The sequence below is a fragment of the Rhinichthys klamathensis genome, unplaced genomic scaffold (genome assembly GCF_029890125.1).
Source record: "Rhinichthys klamathensis goyatoka isolate OS25496 unplaced genomic scaffold, OSU_Roscu_1.1 h1tg000272l_1, whole genome shotgun sequence".
NCBI classification, from domain to species: domain Eukaryota; kingdom Metazoa; phylum Chordata; class Actinopteri; order Cypriniformes; family Leuciscidae; genus Rhinichthys; species Rhinichthys klamathensis.
The window spans coordinates 457,830-480,574 of record NW_026606792.1 but is presented as its reverse complement, the minus strand read 5'-3'; the positions used below and the strand labels follow the sequence as shown (position 1 = coordinate 480,574).

At 40.7% G+C, this 22,745-nt stretch overlaps 1 protein-coding gene across 1 annotated transcript in view; it reads left to right on the top strand.

The window, feature by feature from the left end:
- LOC130102432 (gastrula zinc finger protein XlCGF8.2DB-like) overlaps window positions 1-22,745 on the top strand; it is a 221,028-nt gene that overhangs the window by 22,494 nt on the left and 175,789 nt on the right. The window lies entirely within an intron of this gene.

Below are 22,745 nucleotides of genomic sequence, written 5' to 3'. Positions count from 1 at the left end.
CCATAAAGGGATAAACATGGTCAGAAACAATGCTTAGGTAGGCCGTGGCATTTAAACGATACCCAATTGGCACTAAGGGGCCTAAAGTGTGCCAAGAAAATATCCCCCACACCATTACACCACCACCACCAGCCTGCACAGTGGTAACAAGGCATGATGGATCCATGTTCTCATTCTGTTTACGCCAAATTCTGACTCTACCATCTGAATGTCTCAACAGAATTCGAGACTCATCAGACCAGGCAACATTTTTCCAGTCTTCAACTGTCCAATTTTGGTGAGCTCTTGCAAATTGTAGCCTCTTTTTCCTATTTGTAGTGGAGATGAGTGGTACCCGGTGGGGTCTTCTGCTGTTGTAGCCCATCCGCCTCAAGGTTGTGCGTGTTGTGGCTTCACAAATGCTTTGCTGCATACCTCGGTTGTAACGAGTGGTTATTTCAGTCAAAGCTGCTCTTCTATCAGCTTGAATCAGTCGGCCCATTCTCCTCTGACCTCTAGCATCAACAAGGCATTTTCGCCCACAGGACTGCCGCATACTGGATGTTTGTCCCTTTTCACACCATTCTTTGTAAACCCTAGAAATGGTTGTGCGTGAAAATCCCAGTAACTGAGCAGATTGTGAAATACTCAGACCGGCCCGTCTGGCACCAAAAACCATGCCCAAAATTGCTTAAATCACCTTTCTTTCCCATTCTGACATTCAGTTTGGAGTTCAGGAGATTGTCTTGACCAGGACCACACCCCTAAATGCATTGAAGCAACTGCCATGTGATTGGTTGTTTAGATAATTGCATTAATGAGAAATTGAACAGGTGTTCCTAATAATCCTTTAGGTGAGTGTGTATATATATATAATGTGAGGATTATGTTTAGATCACATTTGCAAGTCATGCAATTGTTATAACTATTACATGGTTGATTGAAAATCTTGTTTCCTATCAGTATGATCATATAATTGATTGAAATCTGTGTAAAAAATATTGGATCCTTTTTATAAGAAATCATGACTAAACCTTACCCTCTGTACTGTAATCTGCTCAGAGCGGGAAGGTAAGAGACCACAGATAACGCATGGTTTACGATGAGAGAGGAAGAAACAGCAATCTCTCAACTAAAGACAGTGTCTAATTGGTCAGAACTCATCCATTAGGCTGGACAAACATTTGAATTTAAAATCTTAGGACACGAAAAAAGCATTAGACGATGATTAGAAGACGATTAAGTAACCATGTAGATGAGCAGACAAAAGACTGCTGTAACGGAATGAAATATCTGTAACAGTTATTTTGTAGTGTAAGAATGGAATGGTGTAGAAACACTACAAGCCATTAGAGGGCGCTATATAGGCTCACCTGTTTGGCATATAAGGGGAAAGCTGACGTGAAGAAGTAAATCAGTTTGGGTAGTGGGTGCTTATGTTTCTTGGTGGCTACCTCAAAAAAGTGACTCATTGAGAAACCTTTGGGTTTTAAGCTCAATGTAAGAGCTGATCATTTACTCATGCCTTAGGGTGAATTGGGAAGCAAGTAAGTTAGGATGTGTTAAAAAGGATGCTGGTGTGGAGTGGATTTGTTTTTGTTGGTTGTCTCCAGCCGAAATGGACAATGCTAAAGAAGAGAAGAAGTATTTCATCGCATTCAATGTTTTCTTCATAGCAACAAATTTCAGCGCACTCAATGTTTTCATCAAGTTGCATAACTTCTTTTTTTTTTCACGGGACAGAACTTCATCTCAGATAAGAACCGAGAGATTTTTTTTTTTTTTGTGGGAAATGAAAGACAATGTTTTGTTTCAATCAAAGACAATTGTCTTTGATTGAAAGACAATTAAAGACAATTTGAATAATTATTAGAAAGTGCCAGCATTGGGGGAATAAAACACCTAAAAAAAATCAAAAGTCGGTAGAATGTTTGCTTAAGTTCATTAAACAGTTTTTTTTATCTATGTAATAAACCCTCATTAGTGGCTAAATCGAAAAACAAAAAGAGAAAAGTTACACTGCAGATCAAGATCAGAAGAATATGGGTTAAACAGCTTCTTTCAAGCCAACTAACTACTCTCGTCTCACTTTTCTTTCTCTTTGTTTCTTTTCTTTTCCGTTGAGAGTCTAAGTTCTAAGTTATGTTTTGCTGTAAAGTTTCAGTCAAGGACTCGACTGCAAAGCCCGCTTCCAACTTCAAAGAATTTCCATCCATCCGCCAACACACCACGTGATTGGCCGCCCAAGACATCTATCCACACTGTAAAAAATGATCGTGATTTTAACGGTAAAAGACTGTAAAAATGCTACAGTGAAAAACTGTTAATTGGTTAACAGAACCTTTCCTTACTATATACGGTAAATAACTGATAGATCTAATGGTACATTTCATGTAATTTTACTGTAAAATACCATTAAATTTACAGTTTTTGAAAGTGAAAATGAACAACTCATTGTATAATTTACAGTGAAAAAACGTAATTTGACATTCCCACAATTCCCAGCGTGACACTTCGCATTTGATGTATTTTTGTCGAAATAACTGTTCCCTTTCGTAGTCACTCCGAGTTACGTCGGATGACGGAGAATGGTAGCCTGGCATGCCAGACCTACATCAAGATGTTAGGTCTGGGAACTCTCCATTGACATGCCTCAATCCGAGGGGCGGGATAAACGGTTACCTTTCAAAATCCCTCTGCACGCAATAGGATAACGCTACAACCAACCAGAGCAACGAACGGTTGTGGATGAGTGAGTCCCATGCGTTTTTCCACGATATATTAAACTTTTGCCGTATAAGGTGGGTCGGCAAAACTCCGAACACATCTTCCTCTTTTAAGAATGACTTAAGTGACGTTCTCTTAACTCCAAGTCCTGCAGAGTCGCGGCCAAAGCCGATTCGAAAGACCGCTGCATCTTCATTGTTTTCAAGTAGCAGGGAAATCACCTATGGATATCACGCGGAACGTCATGATCTGTGCCGTCATTGTTTTAAGCCCGCCCGCCGAGTCTATACACGATGTGATTGGCCCGACCAGTTTTTGTTTTTTTCCAGCTCAAAAGCCTATGGAGAGTTGCTAGACCACACTGGCTGCGAAATAATTTTCGCTGCCGCTAGGGTGCGTCTAGATTTCTAGGCTAGGAAAATGGGGGTTTCGCCAGAAAGCCTATCATCTTCGAGTATTAAAAAACGAGCCAATGGCAAAGAAATGCCATGGGTCTGCGGAATTTGCATAATGTATCTCCGCCTCACCGCGTGAGTATTTAAGGAGAGACACCTGCAACAGCAGATCATGTTTTCGCTTCGGAGCCAAGAGCATCTCTTCAGTCCACAAGCCAAATCCTGAGTTTTCTTCAGTGACTACATCTCTTCGAGACGAGCGAACTCTCCGGTGTTGGTGTGACGGCGGTATCCAGCGAGTTTCACATTGCCTGCGATCTGAGCAGTGGTCTGCCAGTCTGTGTGTTCTCCCTGGTCGCTTCAACATCCGCGGAGTTTTTCCTCTCACTAAAGAGCTGCACGTTCTTGGTTAGAGCTTCCCAACCTGTCCCGCTGGGTCGCCCGAACTATCAGGCTCGGCTATGCGATCCAATTCGCACGGTCTCCTCCCCGCTTCAGGGGAGTCCGTTTTACTATGGTCGGTGGCAATGCCCCTATCATGGGAGCGGAGGTTGCCACCCTGCTGGCGAAGGGTGCAATCGAGACTGTCCCTCCAGCCGAAATGAGGTCAGGGTTTTACAGCCCGTACTTCATTGTCCCCAAGAGACCGGTGGGTTACGGCCAATCCTGGATCTGCGCGTCTTGAACCGCTCCCTTCACAGGCTGCCGTTCAAGATGCTCACGGCCAAACGCATTTTCGAATGCGTGCGGCCACAGGATTGGTTTGCAGCGATAGACCTGAAGGACGCCTACTTTCATGTCTCCATTTTACCTCGACACAGACCGTTTCTTCGGTTTGCTTTCGAGGGGCAGGCATACCAGTACGCGGTTCTCCCATTCGGGTTGGCTCTGTCTCCTCGCGTCTTTACGAAGGTCGTCGAGGCAGCCCTTGTTCCCCTACGCGAACACGGGGTTCGCATCCTGAATTATCTCGACGACTGGCTAATATCAGCTCACTCTCGAGATCAGGTTTGCGAATACAGAGACCTTGTGCTCCGGCACCTAGCCCGTCTGGGCCTTCGGGTCAACTGGGAGAAGAGCAAACTTTGCCCCGTGCAGAGGATCTCTTTTCTCGGTATGGAGATAGACTCGGTCGCCATGTTCGCGCAGCTTACGAGCGAGCGCGCACACTCACTGCTGACTTGTCTTCGACAGTTCGAGGGCAAGAGTGCGGTCCCACTGAAACTTTTTCAGAGGCTCCTGGGGCATATGGCATCCGCAGCCACGGCAACGCCACTCGGATTGCTTCATATGAGACCGCTTCAGCTGTGGCTTCGCGATCGGGTCCCGAGGTGGGCATGGCATCGCGGTACGCTCAGAGTTCCAATAACTCCGACCTGCCGTCAGACCTTCACCCCGTGGCGGAACGTCAGCTTTCTACGGGCCGGAGTTCCCCTAGAACGAGTTTCCAGGCATGTTGTTGTCTCCACAGATGCCTCTGCCACGGGCTGGGGCGCCATGTGCAATGGACATGCAGCCACGGGCTCCTGGACAGGACCCCAGCGTCTCATGCATGTCAATTGCCTCGAGTTGCTGGCAGTACGCCTTGCCCTGCACCGCTTTCACGCGTTGCTCCTGGGTCAACACGTACTTGTCCGCTCGGACAATACCGCGACTGTAGCGTACATCAACCGTCAGGGTGGTCTACGCTCTCGCCGTATGTCGCAACTCGCACGCCACCTCCTCTTATGGAGTCAGAAGCACCTGAGGTCCCTTCGTGCTATTTACATTCCAGGAGTGCGGAACCTTGCAGCCGACGAGCTGTCACGGCTCCGGCCAACCTCTGGCGAATGGCGACTCCATCCCCAGTCGGTCCAGCTGATATGGGACCAGTTCAGGGATGCACAGATAGTTCTGTTTGCCTCCCACGACTCATCCCATTGCGCCCTGTATTACTCCCTGTCAGAGGGCACGCTCGGCACGGATGCTCTGGCGCACAGCTGGCCGCAGGGCCTACGCAAGTATGCGTTCCCCCAGTGAGCCTTCTCGCACGTACTCTGTGCAAGATCAAGGAGGAAGAGGAGCAGGTCATTTTGGTCGCCCCATACTGGCCCACCAAGACCTGGTTCTCCGAACTGATACTCCTCGCGACAGCACCTCCTTGGCCAATTCCTCTGAGGAAGGACCTCCTTTCTCAGAGACGGGGCACCCTATGGCACCCTCGTCCCGATCTTTGGAGACTCCACGTGTGGCTGCGGTGGCGGCTACCATCACTTCCGCTAGAGCGTTGTCCACGAGACACGTCTACGCGTTGAAGTGGAACCTCTTCGTCAACTGGTGCTCTTCTCGGCGAGAAGACCCCAGGAGATGCTCGATCGGTGTAGTGCTTTCCTTTCTGCAAGACGGGTTGGAGCGAATGCTGTCTCCCTCCACCCTGAAGGTGTATGTGGCCGCTATCGCCGCATATCACGATGCAGTTGAAGGTAAGTCTCTGGGAAAGCACGACCTGATCATCAGGTTCCTGAGAGGAGCGAGGAGACTGAATCCTCCTCGCCCTCCTCTCGTTCCCTCTTGGGACCTCTCAGTGGTGTTAAATGCCCTGCAGAGGGCTCCCTTTGAGCCTCTGCAATCAGCTGAGCTTAAGTTCCTGTCAATGAAGACAGCGCTCCTGGTTGCACTGGCCTCCATCAAGAGGGTAGGGGACCTGCACGCATTCTCCGTTGACGAAGCGTGCCTGGAATTCGGGCCGGCATACTCTCTGGAGGAGGCAGACCCAGCCTTGGCACTGCTCTGTCCAGTACGCGCCCTCCGTGCTTACGTAGACAGGACGCAGTGTTTCAGGACCTCAGACCAGCTCTTTGTCTGTTATGGTGGGAGACTGAAGGGAAAGGCTCTCTCAAAGCAGAGGTTGTCTCACTGGATAGTGGACGCCATTGCTTTGGCTTACCAACAGCAAGGCCGACCGTGCCCCCTTGGTGTGACAGCGCACTCCACCCGGAGTGTGGCTTCCTCTTGGGCTCTAGCGCATGGCGCCTCGCTGGCAGACAGCTGTAGAGCTGCAGGCTGGGCGACACCCAACACATTCGCCAGATTTTATAATCTCCGAGTGGAGCCTGTGTCCTCTCGTGTACTCGCTTCAGTCAGCTAGTACTGGACCCGCTCAGGTGTCTTCGCTTGCTCGCCATTCCACTCCACGGACTGGATACGTGCGATATTTCCTCAGGTGAGCCTTCCTCTCTGAAGCCCTGAGTTCCTCCAGCACTGTTGATGCTGGCGCCAGTGACTATTGCCTGTGCGTCGGCTAGGTGACTCCGTGTGCATGGTTCCTCCTCTGAGTAACCCCCACATATGTATTTCCACTGTAAGCCTCTTTGAGCATGTGTCTTTCCCTCGGCAAGCCACCTTGCCACTCCTGGAGTTGAAAGTTGCCACCCCACGGGTTGGTCACTCCAGTGTTCCTCCATATGAAGCCCCCCTTGGGCCATATGTGTATTCTTAAGTCCTCCCTACGGGTAGGCATGCTGCGGCATATCTCCCCTGAGATATGCTTCCCAGTGTACCTTGGTATTCCTGTGTTAAGTAGGACTCCTTCGTCCGTGCCTATATCACGACAGGGAGATCAGACTTCGCAGGGCACTGGAAGACAGCTGTGAAGGTGGCGTGATTACACGGGGACCCCCATTCTCCGTCATCCGACGTAACTCGGAGTGACTACGAAAGGGAACGTCTCGGTTACGGATGTAACCCTCGTTCCCTGAGTAGGGAACGGAGACGTTACGTCTCCCTGCCACTTCCGCTGTACCGCTGGGTAGACGCCTGAGTTCAGTCTCGGCTCCTCAGCGAAGACATGATCTGCTGTTGCAGGTGTCTCTCCTTAAATACTCACGCGGTGAGGCGGAGATACATTATGCAAATTCCGCAGACCCATGGCATTTCTTTGCCATTGGCTCGTTTTTTAATACTCAAAGATGATAGGCTTTCTGGCGAAACCCCCATTCTCCGTCATCCGACGTAACGTCTCCGTTCCCTACTCAGGGAACGAGGGTTACATTCGTAACCGAGACGTTTCTTCATAGTTTGCTTAGTCTTTTTCTAATCAGTTATGTACATTAGGGTTTTATGTGACATTTAATGTTGTTAAATGAATGTTTATTGCCTTTTTAAAATTCCATGTGTTACCATGATGGTGTTTAATGTTTGTGTGAATGACACTGTGCAACTTCTATATATTAATAATAACTTTCTTGTGGAAGAACATGTGACTAGCTTTGTGACTATTGATGTGACTCATCACTGCTGTGATTGTTGGTTTTCAGTGTATTACAATGGTACAAAACAGATATTAATACTTCAATAGGTCGGTAAATTAACATTATATCAAATAATGAAATACGGTTTATTTCTGTAAATTTTAAGTTAAGTCTGTAAAACCTTGCTACCGTAAAATCTTGCTACTGTATTTTATACGGTAAATTTCTGGCAACCATAGCTGCCAGTATTTTACTGTAAATTTAACAGATTTTTTTTACAGTGCAGACACGATGCCGCCAACCAATCAACGAACCCAAGAAACCCCCTTAACAAACAGAATCCCCAAAGGAATGCACAGACAACCACAAGTAGCCTTCAGACTCTTAACTGAACTGGTGCTTTGATATAAAATCGAATAACCTGCATAAGAAACAATAGAAGGGTTCAATTAATTAATGATTGATGATTTGTTCAGGTCATGTCTTATAAGTGCATTATTGTGAGTAGTATGAAGCTGCAGACTCGGAGCCTGCATCTACAGTCCCCCACCCAGAGTCCCGCATTCTCAGACCCCTTGTTTTTCGAGACAGCGCCTCCTATCAAATTGGATCGGATAAACATGTGAAGAACTTGAGTTCTTGAGAACTTGCCGAAACGTAAGTATCGTCAATTTTATTTAGCGAATCATACTCATTCAATTTCTTTTTAATAAAACTACTTTATAGTTCATCGATACACCAACATATGAATAGTCCATTTAATATGTGTAAAGATAGTTTGTAACAAAATTTGAGCCGTTAATGTATGTTTTTTCGCTCTTTTTCCCCGAAAATTTTTGATAGCTAAAGTTAGCTTTTAACCTTGGACTTTTTATAGACAAGCCATTGTAAAAATTTAATATCAAAGAATGTCATCATTAATTATTTAAGCAGATTTGACCTTTTTTTAATTACCGGACCTTTTCTCCTAAAACTATAAATTGAATTAATTAATGCCGGAGTAACTATTTTACTTTATATAATTTATGTAGACTAATTAGTTCTTATAAAACGTAAGTGTATTAAAATGAATCAATATTAATTTAACTGTGATATGAAGTTGTTGCCAGCCATTTACAACTCATACAATTGCCTAATAATCAAATTTACTATGCCTTCACTATGTATTAACAAGCAGTCTATAGTATTAACATGTGAGCTAGAATGTGTCATTTGGCCTTCCTTGTTTTAATTTGTATTGACTGAAATTTGACTGTATGGGCTCTGTGGGCTGGTCTTAAAATTTGAATTTAACTCTCTCTCTTTTTTTTTTTAAAGATGGATATAACAATTCAACAAGGGAATTCACTTCCAGAAAATGCAGAAATGTAATAAATGCTGCAGTGATTTTCACTGCCCATTCTGTGCCCCCATTTATTTTAAACCAACGAAGTTATTCTACGAAGTGTCACTACCCTGGCTGAATTGGATTGTTTCTATTATTGCCATATCTGCAATGTTTTTTTTTATATTAATTAATTTATTTGTTTATTTATATGGACAGGCCATCATTCATGGCCTATGTGAGATGCAGGCATTATCCTGGCAGGAGGCTGAGGAGGTGTTCCTCCGTGGCCCTACTTATCACCCTAGGTATGCTTGTAATTTGCATTTGCAGAAAAAAATATTATTTATTAATATTTTTGACAATGGCATTCATCTTTTATTTTAGTGAAAAAATTTTAGCAGAAAAATTTTATTGTTTAATACAATATTTTTGACAATGGCATTCATCTTTTATTTTAGTGAAGTCGAGGAATTTGACAGAGCGATTGCAAAAAGAATGAAAAAAGAAGGAACATTCACCTACCAGAAAGTAATTATTTTACCTTATGCATTTACATTACATTTTACATTATTCATTTAGCAGACGCTTTTATCCAAAGTGACTTATAAATGAGGATTTTTTTTTTTATGCAATTGAAGACGAAAAGTCACTAACACAATTCTTTCTTCCTTTTTTCTTGACAGCAAGATGATGTTTAGGTGATCTTTAAATAAAGTACAGAATTGTTTATTATTGGTGTTTTGTCTATTCTTATTTGAGTTTTGCTTCACATTCAAAATATCAAAAAACAGATTTTGTACTGTTAGCATGGTATAATGTTAATTAGACCATTATAGGTTGAACTGAAAGAAAAATTGGAATTTGAATTAAAAAAAAACATTGTAGCAATATAATATCACATAATATTTTTCAGAAGATAGGTCAATCTGTAATTGTATCCCTTCCATCAGTAATTTTCTTTCAATTACACACCCATGCTCAAAAACTAACTCCTGGGTAATTTGTTAGTCATTGCACTAAGCAGTCACATGCATTAAGCAGGGAACGCAAATATTTATTTGGATAACTTTAAATAAAACGAGACCGTAGTATTGCATCCTATTGTTTTTTTAATGGCATTTGGATAAGGTTGCGCCGTCTCGAAAAACGAGCGGTCTGAGAACGCAGGACTCTGGGTGGGGGTGTTATACGATCTTCCGAACAGCAGGAGGCGCTGTCTCGAAAAACAAGGGGTCTGAGAATGCGGGACTCTGGGTGGGGGACTGTAGATGTAGGCTCCAGGTCTGCAGCTTCATAATGTTGTATATTGTTAGAAACTTAGAATTTCATCATCTCACTCTTGAAACTCATTCTTTTCTCACTTCCTTTCTTTCTGCAACTCATATGTGTGTGTGTTTTGAGTTAGATATTAGTTATATGTGTTGTGTTCTCAAACCTTTTACACCAATTACCACCATAATGACCAATATTAAAATACAGTAGTAGTAGGCCTAACCATTCAGCTACAGCTATGCACAGCTCAAAAACCAGGTAGTTTTAGTTATAATAAAAATATGCATTACTGTATTTATTTACTTTTTTATTCAAAATATTCAAATTTGTTAGCTATAGCATTACATCATTAAGTGAATTTAAATGTCTGAAACCTAAAACAAACATGTGGTTGAAACCCCTGGATAGTTGTGAATGAGATATGACAAGCCAAGTGCTGACTCCGCTGAGTGCGTCTGTCTCTGGCTCAGTGCCAGGCTGCCAGCCAACGCGCAAAAGCACAGTTTGAATTTAGCAGTTGATCACGTGATGCACTGACCGTTCTACTCACACCGGTGAGATCGAAGTTCATTAATTCCTCTGCGTACCACACTTTGAGAATCAATGTGTTAGAGTAACCAATAAAGTCTTGTTTGTATTTTAAAGAGAAGTGTTCTTGTGTTATGTGCTTACGAATTTAACATCTTAAACTGCTGTCTTAAACTTTAAGTTACCTTGCCAATAAAAACTCTTTTCACTATAGTTTGGATATTTATATCACTACAGAGCTGATAGTTGTGGCCCGCTCAAATGAACGCTGGACGAGTCATTTACCCGGCCGTAAATAAGTGATTCTTTCAAAATTCCTTTTAAATTAATTAATAATTCCCTTTGAGCTAAATTGACCTGTTTCTCTTACACTCTTCATTGTATTAGGCTACCCTGTAAAACTGTATGAGTAAGACAAAAGAAAGACTTCATGACCAATTTTAGACTTCCTTTAACTTAAGCAATATTTTTAATAAGGTAGTCTTATAGTATTTTTCTCACAGACAAAGTAAGGTAGATTTAAATAAATAAAAACGAAATTTAAATATAGAAAAACGAAATTTAAATAAAGAAAAACGAAAAATAAACGTGACGTCCCAGTAAAATCTCAAAGTCTCCTATATTTAGTTGTAGATTAATTTAGATTGATAAGGGTAAAAAGGATAATACATTTTGTTTCTATTATTCTATTTTCCACAATGTCAAAGCAACGCAGCTTAACCCAAAACACAAGCTCATGTGCAGGAACACATTTAGTAGTCCAAGAAGCAGCAAATATATTTATTAAGTAGATATAACGAAGTTATATGTTAAGTATTATGTTTCACCAGATTTTATAGTGTAAAACATATTCAAGCGCGCATGAGAACCGATTCGAGGATGCCAGGTGTGCAAAAAAAAAAAGAAGAATATTCGAATGTCACATTTTCAAATCGAATACCAACACACCGAACGATTATTCGAATATTCGAATATCCGGGTCCAGCCCTAGTTTCTATGGTATACTGGAAAACAATGGTGAGCATTTCATAACTTTTAAAGCCTTTTATTGGCAAAAACATTCAACATATGAAAAGTGTCAATATTTGCAGGGTTTACCCTTCTCCATAACTCTGCAATTCAGTCTGGCATACTGGATATCAGCTTCTGGGCCAAATCCTGAATAATCGCGCTCCATTCTTGCCTTATTAGTGCTCGGAGTTGATCACAATTTGTGGGCTTCTGCTTGTCCACTTGCCTTTTGAGGATTTACCTCAGGTTCTCAGTGGGATTAATATCCGGGGAGTTGACTGGCCACGAATCCAAAATGTAAATGTAATGAATGCTGAGCCACTTAATTATGATGTGATGTGACTTGACATGAAGGCCAATTATGGTAGCCCATACGTGGAATTTGTTCTCTGCCTATAAACCATGCAAGTTAGTCCACACACATTAGGAGTAGTGAGTAGTGAACACACACACCCGGAGCACCCATTTGATGCCCACGATTGCCCCAATTATCACTCTTGACTTGTGACAAGGTGCTCCTGGGCAGAATTGTGAGAAAACCTACTCCCTTGAATGAAAAGCAACCCTACACACAGATGGTCTCAGGATACTTCACTGTTGGCACGACACAGGACTCATCGTAGTGTTCACCTTTTCTTCTCCTGACAATAGATTTTCCAAATGTCCCATACAGTTGGAAGGGGGCTTCATCAAAGAAAATAACTTTGCACCAATCTTCTGCTGTATAACCCTTGTACTTTCAGCAGAATTTCATTAAAAGGCACCTATTATGGAATTTTGAAAATTACCTTTCACGTAGTGTGTAACATAGATCTAAGTGAACGAAAACATCCTGCAAAGTTTTAAATATGAAAGTTCACCATATACAAAGTTATTGTCTCTCAAAAGTAAGAGTAGACTCTGAGTCGCTGATTTGAATCGATAGACGAACGATGCTTTTTCTCTATCTAGATGACGTCAACTTGACAAGTTATTTGAATAAGATACGACCACTCATTGCGCGCGCAGACACCAGGGAAACTTGAAAACATCATGTCGACAACAAGACGCTGTGTTCTGAAGTGCGAATCAAAAGCGACCTTTTTTCACTGCCCAGGGAGGAGCATTTGAAGACTAAGAGGCTACAGTTCATATATACAACTATACCACACAAGTATAGGCCGAACCTTGTGCTGTGTTCGCGTCATTTTAATGACGATTGCTTTACAAACATAAATGCTTTCAAGTGTGGATTCGCGAGCCGGCTGATACTGAAGGAAGGTTCAGTACCAATTTTATTTGGATCAGCTTCCTCCTCCGAATCACAACCTGTAAGTATTATTAATAATTGTTGCTTTTATGTGTTTTGTAGCATGCTCAATAAGTATTTATGTGTGTTGTGTAAGTTACGCTCAGCTTCTAGGTCTCCAATGTCAATTTTTTTTTTAAACATGTGAAATGTTTGTCGTTGTTATTGGAGTTGTCATAAAGAATAGAGCAATACCTTGTAGTACTGCAAACAATAACTGATTGGGTCATCTGACCAATCACCGCAGATTAGCGTCACGCAAAGGAGGGGTTTGGAAAAATGAGTCGTTGAACGAATCATTTGGGAGTCGGTGAGCAAATCCGGTAAAAATAAATGCATATTATAAGACAACAAAAGTGTTTTTTTTGTCATTGCATGCATGTAAAACCGTTGTTGCAGACTCCCAAAACAATATTATGAACATTTTAAATGCCATAATAGGTGCCCTTTAAAATTAGTAAATAATGCAAAAAAATACATAGTAAAATACCTGGTCAAAGTATTCAACTTTGGTCTTGTTGTAATCCAAGATGATATTTGGCTTTGTCTTCTCCTGTGCTTACTGCGGCATCCCGGTGAATTGTGCTCATCACAAGCACATTTTTGTTTTGGTTTTTTGGGCAGCAAGACACAGAGTATGTGTGCTTGTAAATCTACAAGAGGATTTGTTTCCAAGTTAGCATTCCACGTTAGCATTCAGCATTCTGAATGGCCATCTTATCCAGAACGCTGTTCAGACATCTCAAATCGAGGATGGATCTGAGGCCGACATCCTTTGGAATGAGGAAGAAGCAGTTTGTAAAAGCCTGACTCACTTTGGGCTGTGGAAACTTCCTCCAAAGAGCCCTTCACTAGCGGAGCGTGTACTTCGGCTCAGAGGACATGACCGTTGACTTGACTGAAGTGTGCGAGCAAACTGGAGCAAGTAATCCCGTTTGATTATTTCTAAAACCCAATCCGACATGCCAGGAATGGCTTCCAAAGCCTGGCGAGGGGTTGAAGAGTAGCAGGTGGCAGCTCGCCGCACTGACACTTTTTGTTAGGGTGCGTTTTTGTCAGGGTGTTTATTATTTATTTTTATTGTTCTACAGGTGGGGCGGACCCAGTACTGGGCTGAGGCAGGGCAAGAGTGTAAGCTGATTTGGTGCTCTTCTAAGTCGACGTCGACATAGGGGCGACTAGAAGCAGCAGAAGAACTGGCCCACTTTGGCAGGAAGGGGTGCATCACCTGTGACGATTTCTGGGTCTTCTGACTAAAGCTCAGCGAAGCTGTTCACCGCAGAACCAAACAGACCAGAGGGAGAGGCAGGGGAGTCAAAGAGGGCTGTGAGGGCTGAGTTTGTTTTATTAAAAAACTTGTTTGTAGAAAGCTGTTTGAACCTTTTTCATTTGTCCTTTTCTGCATCCTTGATTTCCATGAGGTTCAGCCAAAGGTGGCACTCGAGGACCACCAATCTGGCCATGGCACAACCAATCACTTGGGCCATAAACTTAGTGGTGCACAGGGCGAGGTTGGTCATGCTGCACAGCTCGTTGAAGGACACTGGGTCAGGACCAGTTTAATCCATGGTGCAGTATCTTGGTCCGGTAGACTTGAAGGACTGCCATTGATGAAGGGCAGATCCAGCTTGACCATTCGCGGCATACGCTCTAGCCGCGAGGGCAGATGTAGTTCTGCACGGCTTATATCCAATTTACACTGCACACGCCTGCGACACAGATTGTGTCCATTCTAGTCAATGCTTGTGTTTGTCCCAGCCGCGCTTCAGAAGCGCCCCAGAAGCGTCTCTCCGCCCTGCTTCGCTAAACATAAGTGCCTGGTCTATTTTGACAGACACTGCACAGTTCAAATACAAAATCCTCCTTCTCGCAGGTACTGTATGTGAAATATAGATAGAAGATAATTGAGAATTTATTTTAAACAACTAAATCACAGCTACAAATATTTTATCCTTGTTGTTCATGAAGTGGTTTCAATTGTTCTGTAAAATAACTTCGCAGAGATCTTTGATGCCAGAAATATTAGACTTTATTAACAAACAAAGCCGAGCATCTCCTGCAGGGGATCACTCCCTCCAGCAGGAGATCCCTTCCTCCTGCAGGCGATCACTCCTCATCCGTGCCCAGCTTCTCACATATATGCATACATCCTTTTCCAAAGATGGTCATACACTTATAGATAGTTTTGGGTGAAGGTCTTGTACCATGTGACTTCTCAGAATAGAATTGACATTCAGGGTCTTTTTACAGAAGGTCTTGCAGCTTTCAAAGACACATAGAGTCCTTCTAGAGGACTCATACAATAAATAATTGTGTATTCTTATAAGGCTAAATTACTTGTTTTCTAAGTAATAAAATCTTCAACATTCCCTCCTCTGGGGCTTATCTAAGCCCCACATTCACTATCCTTTTCCAGAGTGTAGTTTCAAAATCCAGCCCCCTCAGTTATGCTACCTAGTGACTCAATCACGTCACCCATCCTTTACAATGACTGGATCATGCTCCCACACTCCGGAGGAGCATTCGAGCCAAACATCTCTCTCCATACATTTTTCTTTCTTTCAGTTGTTTTTTCTTTTTCTTTCAATGGAGAGAGTAAAAGACTCGGAATTCTCCCTACTCAAAATTAAACCAAGAATAAGACAGTGTTATAAGTGTGTGTATAGATTTGGTTCAGCATTGCCTGTTATTGTCACAGTTATGTAAAATATGTCAAACATAGAAATCCATTATACAATTAAAAGTTTTCTTGCGGTGTAGACTTTTTCTGCGGTGTAGACTTTTTCTTCGACCCAGACACTTTGTGCATTGTAGAAGGTCTCCTCTGGCTCATCAATCATCTTCGTCGTCCTCGTTTGAGGTACTTGAATCGACCTCCAGGGGTTGTAAATATCAATTTGGTTGCCCTCACAAATTATCTTTTTTCCTGCATTTCCATTCGTTTAACCGTGGTTTTCCAACTAGTGATCTTAATATGCAAAGTACACAACAGAATAATAACCCTTTCAATTAATATTCCAACACCTAAGAACATCCATAATTTTGCAAATCATAATTCTCCCAACTTTACATTAAGTTTTCCTTAACTTCTGCTCTTAAGTTTTTCCCACTTAATCGTAATCGCTAAATTTTCCCTGCACAGTATTATTTAGTAAAAGTGCAACACTGATCTCCAAACATAAGTCATTCTACTTTTTTTCACATAATTGTTTTCCTGCTAATGCAGACACAAAGCATTATAATATATCTCTGCTTATTATAGTAGTCTAATTGATTTATTCTGCATTTTTGTTTCACATGATCCATATTAATATGAGATCAAAATATGTCTGGGTAAATACCTCTTTCCTATTTTTAATCGCTTCTTATTTTTATGAAGGAATATCAATTCTTAAATTCGAAGAATCAATCTTTTTAGTCAGTCATTTCTAGTTGATGAACGAACAGAACACTTTAGTGAATCTTCTATTTACTTAACCGCAATATGCTTTAATAGTTGTTATAAAGTTTTACATTTCACATTCTGTCAATTTTATTTCCAAATTTAAACAATAAATACCCTTTGACTTTTTTAATCTCACATATTGTAGCTTCTCATTCTCATTGTAGCTCTTCAGTTCAAGACTACCTTAACTGAATACCTTTTCTTCTTTACTAATTTCTAAATAAATCATCATGAATAAACTAATTATGTCTTATGTTATCACTCTAACTAAGAAAGCTTCAGAGCAATATTACATTTACATCATAAAAGTCATTCAATAAACTCATTAGACAATTAGAAAAATAACTCTAGAGAACAACTTTTTGCACTCTTACATATTCCTTATATGTCCATTTCTTTTTCTGTATATTGAACAATCTAAAAGTTTTTTATATCAACCATTAGCATCATAATTTCCTTATCATTAAAACTTCCTTATGTTCGTATCCAACTCATTTTTAATCTTCAATACTTCTGTTTAGCTGACCCATTATCTGACCTTAGTTCTGATAGACTTCCAATCTAAGGATTACTTCTCTGTTAGAGATTTAATTTCTGCTCCTGTCCCTCCTCTGTTGATTTCATTGCCTTTACCCATCTATATCATGTCCACATATTCCTTACCAAATGTTTTAATAGTCCTTCTGGTATACTGACATATGGCCTATTTTTGTCGCTGTTCTTTTCTTAACTTTGTTTTTGCCACAAACTTCACAAAACTTTGCAAAAATGCCTTTTATTTTAATTTAATTTCCTTATTCTTAATTAATTTTTCCTTAATTTTCATTTCCTTACCTTTACTCCCCCCTTTGCGCACTGGTTTAATACCATTGCGCATTTTTGATTGAGGATATTCAAAATTATTGTTGGTTCAATAATCTATGCTTCATGTGAATGCCAAATATCTATTTTTGACCCCCGTCTGGTGCCATATAGATTGTTCAGACGGGCCTGTTTGTTATTGTTTCAATAACTTCCTGTAAGTCTATAACCTTTCTATAAACACTACTTGATATAATTTTTATAATTAGTCAATAGCATATTGAATCAATTCATACAATTATGAATTAAAATCTTATATTTGTCAATATCCAATGTTAATACTTGCTTTAATTTTAACTGTAGCCTTAAATTAATTAGGTATTCCACTGTATTGACAATTGCATCTGAGTACTCTTTAAGATTTATTTCAAAAGTTCTTTTTAGTTAAATTTTTTTCCTTCATGAATTGTCTTAATTTCCACTATGCTATATCAATTTCTAAAATTAGTCGTTACCATTATTTTAGTTTCTGTTCTTAATTTGTCATTATCATTGTTTTTACGTTGCTTTGATATATTTTTTTCTATTCAATAATTTTTCCTGGTGGGGTTATTATTAAGTTGCTACTGAATCTATTCAAGGGCTGAACATTCAATTGTAGGGAAGTTTGGTTGATGTTGACTATTGTTTGAGCTTGTACTCATCTTGAGTCTTTTCTTCTTTGCACAGCTCTTTGTGAGTTTCCCACATTCTGCAATTTCTCATTCCAGTGTTTCTGGTCAAGTTTGTCTCCTTTTCCAATCATGTGTTGATCTTTGCGAGTCGTTGCAATGGGCTTTTCCTCATTTGCAAGGGAAGATCTTTGTCAGCGTCCTTGATCCCTCACTTCCCTGAAGTGGGGGGTTGCTGAAGTCTGTTGGTGTATTTTAAGTTGAGAGGACTCAAATGTCACTCTGTTGATCATTTCTTCTGAAATTACAAGGCACAGTCAATGGCTCTTTTTGTTAGACTCGTCCCAGAACCCTTCCTGGAATTGAGCTGCTTTCATCTGTGAATTAAAGCTTCATTATTTCTGTTAGTGACAACATCATGTAATTTCAATCATCTGCTGATCTGGCCTATTGTCCTTCCTGGTGTTTCCTGTAGAAAAGATAATGTGGGCCGAGTGCTGTCCTTTCTGCTTTCATTAACAGCAGGACTTTAATCCATATATTCCCCTTGTTTTTCATATAGTTAGCTTTTTATCCTCATAATTGCAATTTCTTTACATTTTTCTCATAATAAATTTCCTATGTACTTTTACAATTAGTCACTTCAACTCAGTTATCTCTTTGTCTTGAGTTTCACTATCAGCTCACTGTTTATTAGGCATCTTGGTCAACACTCAACCCACTTTTTTACAAGACAAAAGTTACCAGACAACATTTCATACTTTTGACAAAGATCAGCTCCTCTTGATATGCTGCCAAGAAAGTCAGATGTTATGCTGCAAAGAAAGTCATATATGGTATGCGCTGCGCAATTATGGCACTGGTTTTTCAATTTCATTTTTCTATTGCCACTAGAGTTCCAACCAGGAATTTTAACCAAATTCATCCATGGTCATTATTTATTGGGCAGAATTTGCCCTGTGGGCCCACATATTAAAGTTTTAAATACAGCTGTATTGGCAAAATAATTGATTTGCCTCAGTGTTTCTTCAAACACCATCTCTCACTCCATTCACACTCAGTCACTCTCACACACACTGGCCAGCAAGCATACATTCTTGCAAGTTGTGCTCTAAATGTGGCATCTTATAATTTTAGCCACAAGGTCTGATCAGGTCAACACAACTATGTCAAACACTATTGAGAAGTGTCAGTGATCATAAGGTTTAGTCTAAGTCCGCTGTTGTAAACCCTTTTTTCTTTTTACAAATTCTAATAGATTAAATATTTCAGAATAATAGGCCTGCCATTTAATTTTTCAAATGCATTTTGTCATTTGTTTGTCTAATTTTTATATTCTTTTTGTTTTTGCTCATGAGCTGCTTTAAGAATAATTTTGGAGATCTCTGCATAATCCCAGTTCTGACAGCATTTGCGCTCACTTTGTCTTCAGGGATAATGAGATACAAATTTTAGACGTCTTCAGATATAAAATATAATATATTAAGCACGTGCAATCTTATTTATATTTCTCTATTAATATCTTTCATTATATTTATTAATTAAATATATATTTTATAACTTTAACTTATTGCATACTACAATAATCTTCTAGGTTAATATCTTGAAACAATTGTTTTACTATTTCTTTTATTTTACTCCACATCATTTATACTTGTCCCTCACGCTCATTCACACATTCCTTGTCTCTTACAAGTGACCAGGGTCAGAGGTCACTATTTTTAACCACAGGCACAGTCAAGCAGACACACAGGATCCCACATACACACACACAAAAGCTATATCCTACTTACAGTGTTACTCACTGTTTTTACAAACAATACTTCACTGATACACTTCCCCAACACAGTGAAAAATAACTATATAAAACAGCCTACCTGAGCAGTCCTGTTCACCATGAACAGCGGTAACCGCAGGCTAAACTTATCTGTGCACTGGCCATTGCCTACCATCTATCAAAGCCCTCTTGATAAGCAAACACAGATCAACTTGTCATCTATCAAAGCCCTCTTGACAAGTAAACATAAATCAATAACTGATATTTTTATCAGTAACTATAATCCTGTGTACATGCTTTTGCTTATTATCCTTCAAGGCCCTCTTAATAAGCAAACACGGATCCTTAACTATATTCTTCTGTGTGCATGCTTTTGCTTATTATCCTTCAAGGCCCTCTTAATAAGCAAACACGGATCCTTAACTATATTCTTCTGTGTGCATGCTTTTGCTTATTATCCATCAAGGCCCTCTTAATAAGCAAACACAGATCCTTGCGTACGTACGTCAAAACCCTGTGCGCATGCTTTTACTCATTATCCATCAAGGCCCTCTTAATGAGCAAACACAAATCCTTGTGTACGCACGACAAAACCTTTAGCGCAAAATTAGCACCACCAGTGATCATACAATCCACACAGGATTAAACGAGCACTAGCAAACACTACCGGAGCTCCGCCGCGCTATAACACATTTACTCGATATCGTCAACAAAATGCATGCACTTATTTCTAGAATCAAAGATCCCTTTTTTGTCAATTTTTTAGTTCTTTAAATTTGGAGAAGCTTAAAGGGTCTTACCACTCTGGCTCACTGGTGACAACACATACTTTTTCAAAAGCAAAAAACTGCTCACCTCATGTACAGTGGCCACTGTTGTCTGTGAGTCACCAGTGTCGCCTTTCGTGGCTCCTTCAGCTCCTAAGCCACATTTGAAGTGGTTTCAATTGTTCTGTAAAATAACTTCGCAGAGATCTTTGATGCCAGAAATATTAGACTTTATTAACAAACAAAGCCGAGCATCTCCTGCAGGGGATCACTCCCTCCAGCAGGAGATCCCTTCCTCCTGCAGGCGATCACTCCTCATCCGTGCCCAGCTTCTCACATATATGCATACATCCTTTTCCAAAGATGGTCATACACTTATAGATAGTTTTGGGTGAAGGTCTTGTACCATGTGACTTCTCAGAATAGAATTGACATTCAGGGTCTTTTTACAGAAGGTCTTGCAGCTTTCAAAGACACATAGAGTCCTTCTAGAGGACTCATACAATAAATAATTGTGTATTCTTATAAGGCTAAATTACTTGTTTTCTAAGTAATAAAATCTTCAACATTCATAACTGGACTCTTAAGTGTATTAACTTTGTCTGTAGGCTACATCACAACAAAGTAGGATATTGAAATGCACACAACAATAAAAAAAATTTAGACATAACCACTTAGCCAACCATGGTAGAACCCCAAAAATCAAGAAAAAACAACGTCCAGTTGCTTCGCTTCTGAAATGTTCCTGGTGCGAGTTGGCACCGTGTGGAGGACGAAACAAAACCTTGTCGGAGCTGCAGTGTTGGGCAAGCTACTCTGAAAATGTAGTGAGCTAAGCTAGTAATTACTCTACATTAAATGAAGCTTCACTACATTGAAGCTACCCCTTTTGGGTGGGCCATGCCCCCCCAGATGACACAACGTGCCCCCCTAATCATATGGTCATCGAGCAAACTTACTATTGAGAGCAAAAAAAACGTATCCACGTATTCCATAACTAAATGTCGTCAGCAGCATTACCAGCACACAGGTGCACTAATCTCTGTAACTTTAAATAACACATTGTCTTCAGAAATATGAAAATTAGTCGGAGTGTGTAAGGCTCTGCGCAAGGCTTACCTTCCCCTGGCCGAGCGGGCTTGTCGAATTTTCTGATTCATTTGCCTGCTAAAAACAGCCTACTGATTCCACGTAAAAAAAAAGGTAATTTTTCTCAGAATTGCGTGATATAAAATCAAAATGGCAAGTTATAAAGTCAGAGTTGAGTGATATACAGTCACATTTGTGTGTTATAAAGTCAGAATTTTGAGAAAAACTCTGAATTGAGAGAAATCCATGTGAGAATTGTGAGATAAAAAGTCGCAATTATCTTTTAATTTTTTTTTATTCCGGGGCGAAAACAAGCTTCCATATACTTCTGAATGCTTTTAGAGCGAAAAGCTGTCCATAAATGCTGGTCTAGGATCAGTTTTCTCCGTAATAAAAGAATATTGGCTAAACTCCGGTGTTTTGAGCGGTGAGTGGATTAGTTCTACGCGCGTGCAAATCCTCTCGTTATAATAAGCAGTTAGGCTATGTAAATAAGGCATTATTGTGTATCAGCTTTACTGATAGCCTAGGAACTTTGTGAGATCGCGATGAAGTTTTATAACCGCTTTTTAAAGATAATAAAATAGGCGCTCTTTGCGAGCTTTCTGCCATGTCAAATCCTGCATAGCCTAGTAAATGTTTTTAAAGGGGAAGCGCATGGTGTTGGTTCACCCTCCGTCTATGATCAGCAACTTAATATTTTGTGTTTTGGTGTTGTTTAAATATAGAATTTGGTCTATTTCAGTTATATTAGACTAAATAGAGGATGTTATTGTTTTTGTGACTGTCTGTTTTGTAGATCATAAAAAGTGTGCCCCCCATGCAGGGACAAGCTGCACATTTAACACATTTATAGCTGCAAGAAAGAGTGCCTGAAAAATGTGGCTTGATTTGGCTTAAAGGAACACTCCGACTTTTTGGGACTTTAGCCTATTCACCTTATCCCCCAGAGTTAGATAAGTCTATACATACCTTTTTCATCTCCGTGCGTGCTATAAGTCTGTTTGACGCACCCACCGCTAGCCTAGCTTAGCACAAAGACTGGATGTAAATGGTTGCAGCTAGCATACTAATCCAAATAAGTGACAAAATAACACAAACATTTTCCTATTTACATGTTGTGATTTGTATAGTCACAGAGTGTACAAAAAACAAAGTCACATGAGACACAGACATATTTTAACCGTATAAATACTGGGAACTATATTCTCTGAAGGCGAAGCACTGCTACTTGGGCGGAGGGATAACCGCAGCACCTGAGACGCGCCGTGGTGAGGAGCAGAGAGTTCGTCTCAGGTGCTGCGGTTATCCCTCCGCCAAAGTAGCAGTGCTTCGCCTTCAGAGAATATAGTTCCCAGTATTTATACGGTTAAAATATGTCTGTGTCTCATGTGACTTTGTTTTTTGTACACTCTGTGACTATACAAATCACAACATGT